Consider the following 8783-nt stretch of genomic DNA (forward strand, 5'->3'; position numbering starts at 1 on the left):
TCAAGAAAAATGGCAGAGGAACTGACCCTTGGATGGTAAGTATGAGAATGTATTTCTCTTTGAAACAAGTTGAGGCAGACATGCTAGAAACTTATCCCTGAATAATTTGAGGTGAAATCATCATGTGCCATGAAATTCTGAGAATGGGTTGAACACCATTTAAAAACATTGTCTATGTACCATTTGAACCCACAAAACCCGCCTCTTGGGTTTTTTAGAATCTAATGGATCAGTAACCACAACAAAAATCCACTAGAAGAATGTGCCACAAGTGCTAAGGTGGAGGCACATGGAGTGTTGTGGACGATTCCACGCCCATGATTCGGGATCCCAGGGAAAATTTCTCATGTTTAAGATCAATCCCACGTCTGAAGATCAAGTGGGTGTTTAAAACTCCGTGGGTTATTTCAGGCACAGATTTCTGTAAGTCATACATTCCAGAAAGTAAAGGGCATATCATTGGGAACCACAAGTACTTCAGTCTGATTAGTACACGAGCCCAGGTGATACAAAGGAGACATGAACAGGAATTTAAGGGGTGTGCCTGTCATCGTGAAAAGCGACAGCTCACTAGCTAGAGAGTGATATTAGTTCAAGTAGGAGAAAATGTGACATGTTAAAGAAAGACCTCAGGGAGAAAAGGAACAAGGAGAAAGACAGAGATGGAGAGTGAGAGAGTGAATCCATCAATACTGAGAGGGAATATGCAATGGAATGAGGATGAATGACCTTCCAAACAATATGGGAAGGAGGCTGTGGCCTTAGAGGGAGGACAGAACCTGTTTATAGAAAAAAGGAGGGCAGAAAGAAAGGGCTATGGGCATTGGCACCTGTTTGAGGGCAGTAGGTGAGATTCTTAGGAAGATCTTTCCTGAGGATACTAACCCTGAGAGTAAAATGGAACATGGCTGCCCAGAGAGAAACTTGGGCTGTGGAGTTTGGGAGGATTGAGATGAGAAACGAATTTACTTATTAACATTGAGATGTGGATATTGTATATGATGTATGAATCACCCATACATTTCAATTGCTTGCATGGGGTCTTTCAGTTTTGAAAGCAGGCATATGAAAGAAATGATCCATGAAAAGATTTTCTCCAGATGTTTCAGGAACTCATGAATTTGATGAAAGTGGTTTGAGGAAAGGGTGGCTTTGGCTCTTGATGTAGTTAAAGACAATGAAAAGGGCTTCCCTGGTGGCGCAGTGGTAGACAGTCCGCCTGCCAATGCAGGAGACGCGGGTTCGTGCCCCAGTCCGGGAGGATCCCACATGCCGCGGAGCGGCTGGGCACGTGAGCCATGGCTGCTGAGCCTGCGCGTCCGGAGCCTGTGCATACCGCAAAAAAAAAAAAAAAAAAACAATGAAAAATAAGTGAAGGAAGGAGGAATACATTGATTTCTTAGAAGATACGAATTTAGGATGGATGTAGCTTCTTGGGAGAGAACATGAATCAGAGCAATCTAAATGCGGTTGAAATCCATCTCACAACAGTTCTACGTGTATCGATATGGAGACATGATTAGGAAAACTTATCAGATGGTAACTCCATTTCTTCAGGAGGAAGAAAATTACTACTTAGGGAGTATTATAAAAGAAAGCCAAAAGATTTGTAAGCAAATCAGAAAAAGACAAGAGGAAATGAGTGGTAAGAAGACAGACCTCAAAGTAATATACAAAGAGCTCATGAAAATGTCCTATAAACCAGATGTGGAGCTGCTCCAGGTAAGAACTGAGGACTGAAAATATTTTATCTGAAGCTCACACCTTCAATGACCATTAAATGGTACCAGGGGGATATTTATTCATCTCTTGCATCCTAAGGTGGGAGTCTCTCCTAGTTGGAAATATTATAGATGAAATGCAACTCATCCAAACCATGATTGAGCAAGCTTTACAGAATTGTTATTATGGAGACTCCCCAGGAATATTCCCTTCTCAAAATCTCCTTTTGTAGCTTGCTTCTGTCAAAACCAGAAAGGAGCAACTTATGTATTGTCATTCAGTTTTTTGATCTCCAGCTGGGCAATGGGAGAAACTTGTCAAAAGCTCATATATTTCCACCTCCTGTTGGGATATCCTAGGTTTGAGTTGCCTTTTTGGAGGGGCATATTACCCTTTTGGACAAGCCCTAGGAAAGACGAATTTACAGAGAGCTGAGGGTTGCAGCAATGCACAATCACTACCTTTGTCCTTTCTCTCACTCTCTCTCTCTCTCTCTCTCTCTCTCTCTCTTGCTCTTTCTCTTTCACCCTCAGGTTTGTTAATTTATGAAGAATTTAGATTCTTTCAACACATCGTGCCAGAATTTTCTTTAGGGAGAAAAAGGAAAACGGATTTTCCAGACTGTTTTCTTGTGGTGGTGATTAGATCTCTTCTGAAGTTTTCCCCAAACCAAATCCTGGTTGGCTATTTATGAAAAAGTCTAATCTTATACTTTTTAATTTTATTTTTGACAGGAATTGGGAGACAAACTGAAATGGTAAGTCTAATCTTGTGATGCTGACCAGGGCGCTGTGAAAGAGATCACGCTGCATTTAACAAAGGGAACACATAACTTACTAGATAATATTACATTGCTTGTGTGTGCATGTGTGGTGCCTGTTTTGCTGAGTATGATTTCCTGTTCCGTTTGAATCAGAACTTAGCATCAGAAGTTTGCTCCTGTGGTTTAGAGAGGTATGTGCTGCAGAGCTCAATGCAGAAGTTTCTAAAAGGCCAGTTTTTTTCTGATTTAAATTTCAAAATCATAAACACACTGAAGTGCAAGGACTAGTACTTCCCAGGCATTAGGTGAGAGAGGCAAGTATCTCCGAGAAATGGGGGTGAAATCAGGTCGTGAATTAAAGTGAGAAAAAATTTCCTAAGAACGGCATGATCCCATCCCATGATTGTGGAGAAAAGGATTTTGATAAGAGAGTTGAGCTGAAGGATGCTGACTTTTTCTTAAAGGCTGTGGTTAAGAAGTCCTGGCCAGCAGAAAGTTTAACCACATCTTCCTCCTTACAGGAGCGAGTCAGCACAGCTGCACATGCCTCAGCCTCTGCTGCCAGAACTCCGTGCACGACCCATCACTGGGCTGATGGACTGGCTCAACCGCTTCCGAGGTGAGTGTCACCCCATCGGTGTGTCCACCCTGAAAGGTCCTTCAGTAATGTTTCCACAGACAATCTTTCCCTCTTCATCTCTCACCTTGTACAGACAGCCTGCAAATAGGCATGTATAGACATATGAGGTCACAGGGTCATTAAAATCCTTACAAAATACACGCAGGCTGGTGCAGGGATAGATGTGATTCAGGCCTTATAAATTACTTATAAATCTGATAAATAATTTTTATAATGAAAAAAAGGACATGATCCAAAAATGGCTCCTTGAGCCCTAGAAATAGCATCACATACAATGTCAGTTGTTCACTGAATTCTAGAAAACGGGTTATTAATCCAGGATATTCCAATTTCAGGGTCTAAGTGCAGTTACTCAGAAGTCAAAAACATTTTTGCTTGAAAGTTTCTTGGCAATTGAATGTATGATGTGTTTTTTTCCATTGATATAATCAGAAAAAAATATATAAGCTACAAAAATTAGATGCAGAGACCAGGATTTGTGACAACAACAAGGAAGCAAATTGGTTGTTGATGAGCCACATAGAGCTTCATGATCAACCTAACTCTGGAGGGTAACGTAGCAGGAAGTGGAAGACTAGGCCTCACGTTGGAACCACATATCAAAGGCGGAAATTCCTACAAGGAAACCACTTTTAAGAAGCCATCCTTAGGCTTTGTTTCTGCAGTGTCCATTTGCTAACTTAACTGAGATGCTAGAATGATCACCAATTCTCTACTCTACAATGTATTTTTTTTTCCCTGAGCAGTGGTAGTGGAGGTGGAGGTGAGTTATATTGTCATGGTCTTGGAGGTGATCAGTGCCTGGTGTCCAGTCTTTTAGATGTCAGGAAAAGTACCCAGCCAGAAGTAGCCATGACCTCCCTATCCTGTATAATCTCTGAATTTTTAGAAAGTGTTTTCCATGCTAACTAGTTATCTGTTTCCTCAGCAGATATCCTGGCAACATTTGAATCCAATGTTTCCAGTTAGAACTGCACTTCTAATAACCTTAAGGTTTTTTTTTGGTTTTTCTCTCCCAGTGAAACCCTAGGTGGACCCTCTTCTCTCATAGACATAATATTATTTTTAACATTGATTTTGACTGGAGTATTCTCTCATCTCTCCACAGTAACAATTTCATTCCATAATGAAGTAAGCAGCCAGCACATCAGGCTGTTTGATGATGCAAGAAGTCTGAAGTATGAGCGTGACAGCCTCTATGTGTCTTTGGATGGCAGAACATCGCAGTATTTTGCTGCATGGGGATCCCGGGGCTTCACCTCTGGCAAACAGTACTGGCAGGTGGATGTGGACGGCTCTTGGGACTGGGCTGTAGGCATCTGTAAGGATTCCTGGACAAGGAAGGATGACGGCATACTGAAGGAATCCAACAGGGACAACTTTCTCCTTGTGTGTGTGAAGGAGGGTCATCATTACCGTCTCTGGACCACCATCCCGAACACTCCTCTGTACACAGAGAAACCTCAGGGCAGGGTTGGCGTGTTCCTTGATTTTGACAGTGGGAGTATGGGTTTTGTGGACGTTGCCAGGCGCTCCCTCCTTTGGAGGTACGAGGATGGCCTGTTCACTTTCCCTGTCAGGCCTTTCATTTGCACTGGCCACAAGTGAGCAGGGCTAAGTCAGGACCTGGACTGGATGCTCAGGACTCCTTCTCTGAGGGAACCCTTCTCAGCTGCAGCAAATCAAGGTTACTTCATTGTCTTTAGGCTCTTTCTACTGCAATGGAACCTCCTTTTATTGCTATTTGTTATAAAGATAGTGTCAAATGCAAACTCTTGTTGGTGTCTTCCATCTTCCTGACAATAAAAGCTTGCCTTATAGACGTTTGTCTGGAATATGTGACGTGGCTGTTCACCTGTGTTGTGAGCTTGCTCAACTCACCAAAGTGTGGGCGTGTGCTTCCCACTTCCTGATACCAGTACAGGAACCCAGGGCTTACACAGCATGGACAGACCTGGTCACCAACCAGACCCACGTCAGCCCCCAACTTTCTCCTCCTTCCTCATGATCTACTCTGTCCTACACATCAATTCACCCTCAGGGTGAAAACCGATTTGACAGAGAAATCTCCACTGACCCTGGAGACGGGGATAAGTCTTCTTTTCTTAGAGAACCCAGAATTTGCAGGTCCCTTACTTTTACAATAATATAAGGGAAAAGACCTAAAGAAAGGAAGTGCCTCATGAGGGGCACTGAACAAATCTTTGCCTGAATAAATTAATAAATAGACAAAACAATTATCTTATTGGAAAGGAGCTTTGCAATAAACGTTAGGGACTAGAATCTAAAAGTTTAAAGTTTCAGGATTTGAAGGTGGATGTCAAAAACTGATTAGATTACACACATTGAGCTTGAGCCCAATTGATTTTTAATTATCTTTGGAAAAGTGCATCTGTGTGTTGGAGGCTCTGTTAGTGTAGATACTAGAAGTGTGAGGGTGATTGTGTGTATTGCAATCAAGGTGGTCTTACATTATTGTTTTATATTATTTTAATTTAACTTAGGATCATCACCTAGGCCACGAAGGATGAGATGGTAGGACAGGGAACATTGTCTGTTCCCATTTTACCATCATACAATAGAGCATTGGTTTTTGATTTAAATGTTGCTGTCCCACACTGAATTGTATATTCACCATTGTAATTCCACCACTAAATATACTTCCTGAATATATTGTGATGAGTTTTTCAATACTGGTTAATTAAATTTACTATCTAGCTTATGTTATAAAACTTACTAGATCCTAGGGCTTCCCTGGTGGCGCAGTGGTTGAGAGTCCGCCTGCTGATGAAGGGGACACGGGTTCATGCCCCGGTCTGGGAAGATCCCACATGCCGCGGAGCGGCTGGGCCCGTGAGCCATGGCCGCTGAGCCTGCGAGTCCAGAGCCTGTGCTTGGCAACGGGAGAGGCGACAACAGGGAGAGGCCCGCGTACTGCAGAAAAAAAAAACAAAACAAGCAAAAAAAACAACTTACTGCATCCTAGTAGCAAGAGCTTCCTGTATTATCTGACATTTGAAATAAAAAGAATCATGTCTTTGGCACTAATTTTACAGATTTCATGTTGAGGAAGGAAGCAAATTGTATAGTTTGCAACATGGTTTTCCAAATACGTTCAACATTTCAGCCAAGGATCGAACCTGCATCCCCTGAGTTGGAAGGAGGATTCTTAACCACTGGACCACCAGGGAGGTCCCTATTTTATTTTTTGATGGTTCCTGAAAGTTATTTTACTTTGAATATACAGGAAAAGAGATCCACAAACGAGAAGCTATGTTCTATGGCTATGTCTTTTAAACAATATTTTGCATTTACAAAATTTTTTTTTCCTGATTAAAAGCACCAGCTGAAGATACAGGCTGCTAAAAATATAAGACAGTGGGCTTCCCTGGTGGCGCAGTGGTTGAGAGTTCGCCTGCTGATGCAGGGGACTCAGGTTCGTGCCCCGGTCCGGGAAGATCCTACATGCCGTGGAGCGGCTGGGCCTGTGAGCCATGGCCGCTGAGCCTGCGTGTCTGGAGCCTGTGCTCCACAACGGGAAAGGCCACAGCAGTGAGAGGCCCGCGTACCACAAACACACACACACACACACTCTCTCTCTCTCTCTCTCTCTCTCTCTATATATATATATATATATATATATACACATATATATATATACATATGTATATAAAAGACATTACAAACCCATTAAAAGAAGTATGCCAAACATGATTATTAAAAACCCTTTAAGGAAACAAAGACAATGCAACCAACAAATTTACCCACTGTGCCCAGTGGCCCTTTCCGATTTCCCTGCCTGCATTCCGAATAACTGGAACTGGGAGTGCTTACCCCAGTGGGAGGACCCTGGCCTCACCGACGGGCAACTGTGAGGACCCAACAGGGGAAGGCAGCTATGCGTCTGTGAGGGAACCTGGCACCCCGGGACCAGTGCCTCCAGAACCTTAGACCCTGAGGGCCCCACTGCCGATAGGACGAAGTGGGAGGCGCACACGAGGGGTCTGACCAGCTTTCAATAATTTACCTGCCAACAGGAATCTTTCTGCTACCCCCTCACACCCCTTTGTGCTTAAAGTTTGGACCTTTACTTATCTGTTTTTTGTAAACACTTAGCTGTATGACACTAGCTGTAATGTCTCCCTGGGGCCTCCCTTGCTGGCTGTCTTAAGTTCTTATGATTGAGAAACTGTGAGGCTCTGAATTTGGACTCACAGGAAGGTATTTACAACAGCTTTATGTAATCGAAAGATGCTGCAGTGAAGGGGAGGGTCAAAGCCCGCACGCACACATGCATGCACGTACACACGGGTTGGCTTCCATAAAGCTAGAGTGGAATATTAAATATCAAGTACTGAATTTTTAACTGTACACTTAAGAACTTATCCTTAACTTTACATATACATAGATAACAGAGTGGTCACTAAACGCACCTTAACATCAGGACAGACGGTAAGTTTTGAGGTTCTTATTTCAACTGTTCTATGTACAAAATGCCCTAGAAGCAAAGAAAGGCTTCAAGAAATACGCAGAGACAAACATGATGTAAAGTGCGACTGGCCTCCTCATAGCGTCCCTGGAAGACGAAGAGCCTAAGCACTTGGAAAGCTGCCGTTAGCCGGCAGTGCGAGCTGACAGGGAAGCTGTGGTCTGCACTGATCCTCTCCGACAAACTGAATAGTACCTCTTGGTGTCTACTTCCTTCCCTTATATACACACTCAACAGGTTGGTCACCATGAAGGCCCACAGCTCCTGGTGACTGGTGAGCCGCAAAGCTGTGGTGAACTGGGCTTTAGCATTGTCCATGCAGTTGACAGAGACACAATACAAGCCCGGCAGTGTATGCTGAGTGGTTGGAGCAGAGCCAGGGGGGTTGCTGGCACAGCTGACACACCTGGGACACCTCCTGCAGTGCAGTGGCCTTATGTCCTGTCACGAGCCTGAACGTGATGATGTGCTCAAGCAGGATTACTTGGAAGGAGGACAGGATGGGGCTGCAGTAGAGCACCTGGAGCTTCTCCAGCTACATGAGGGCCTGCTCTGTGGACTTCTGCACTTTCTCTAAGTAGCCGGCTTGCATGGAGTGCATCACAGTCACCAGGTAGACAAGCAAGCACATGTGTCCCTTGGGCAGCCAGTGGAAGAGGTTGGCGTGGTTGCTGGGCACTATCTTCTCATGTGCAGTATGGAGATGGTGTGGATGCACTGCGGCAGCCGCTTCGGGCACAGCTTCACGCGCTTTACCTGACCAGCACCCAGGTAGTGGGTAACCTGGAGCACCAGGAAGAAGACACACAGAGACTCCTTCTGGATAGGGTTCCCATGCCAGTTCTCAACTATCTGTCCACAGAGAGTCAGCAATGGGTGGACTTCCTGCAACTTACACTGCATCAGCTGCAGCATCCCTTTGCTGAGCAGGACCAGTGGCCGTGTGTACTCAGATCCCACCACATGGAGTGTTCTCGGCCTCCACACTCAGGAGGTTGCAGGCTGACACCAAGTCCTCTTGGTCCTTGGGCCTCATTTGTCTTGGGGGAAGAGGAATAAACTCCTGATTTCCCTCCCTTAGAAAAATGGACACAGACATCCCAGGAGCCTTCCAGAAAGAGCTCACCTGCCTCGTGTGCCTGAATTACCTTCTAGACCCACTCACCATA

General features: G+C 44.3%; 1 pseudogene; it reads right to left on the reverse strand.

Annotated features, from left to right (window-relative positions):
* Positions 1 to 7623: 7623 nt before the first annotated feature.
* Positions 7624 to 8650, reverse strand: LOC113616933 (MAU2 chromatid cohesion factor homolog pseudogene; annotated as a pseudogene).
* Positions 8651 to 8783: the final 133 nt, after the last annotated feature.

This window comes from Aethalodelphis obliquidens, unplaced genomic scaffold (genome assembly GCF_003676395.1).
Source record: "Aethalodelphis obliquidens isolate GAN/ISIS:26980383/991018 unplaced genomic scaffold, ASM367639v1 scaffold952, whole genome shotgun sequence".
Lineage (NCBI taxonomy): Eukaryota > Metazoa > Chordata > Mammalia > Artiodactyla > Delphinidae > Aethalodelphis > Aethalodelphis obliquidens.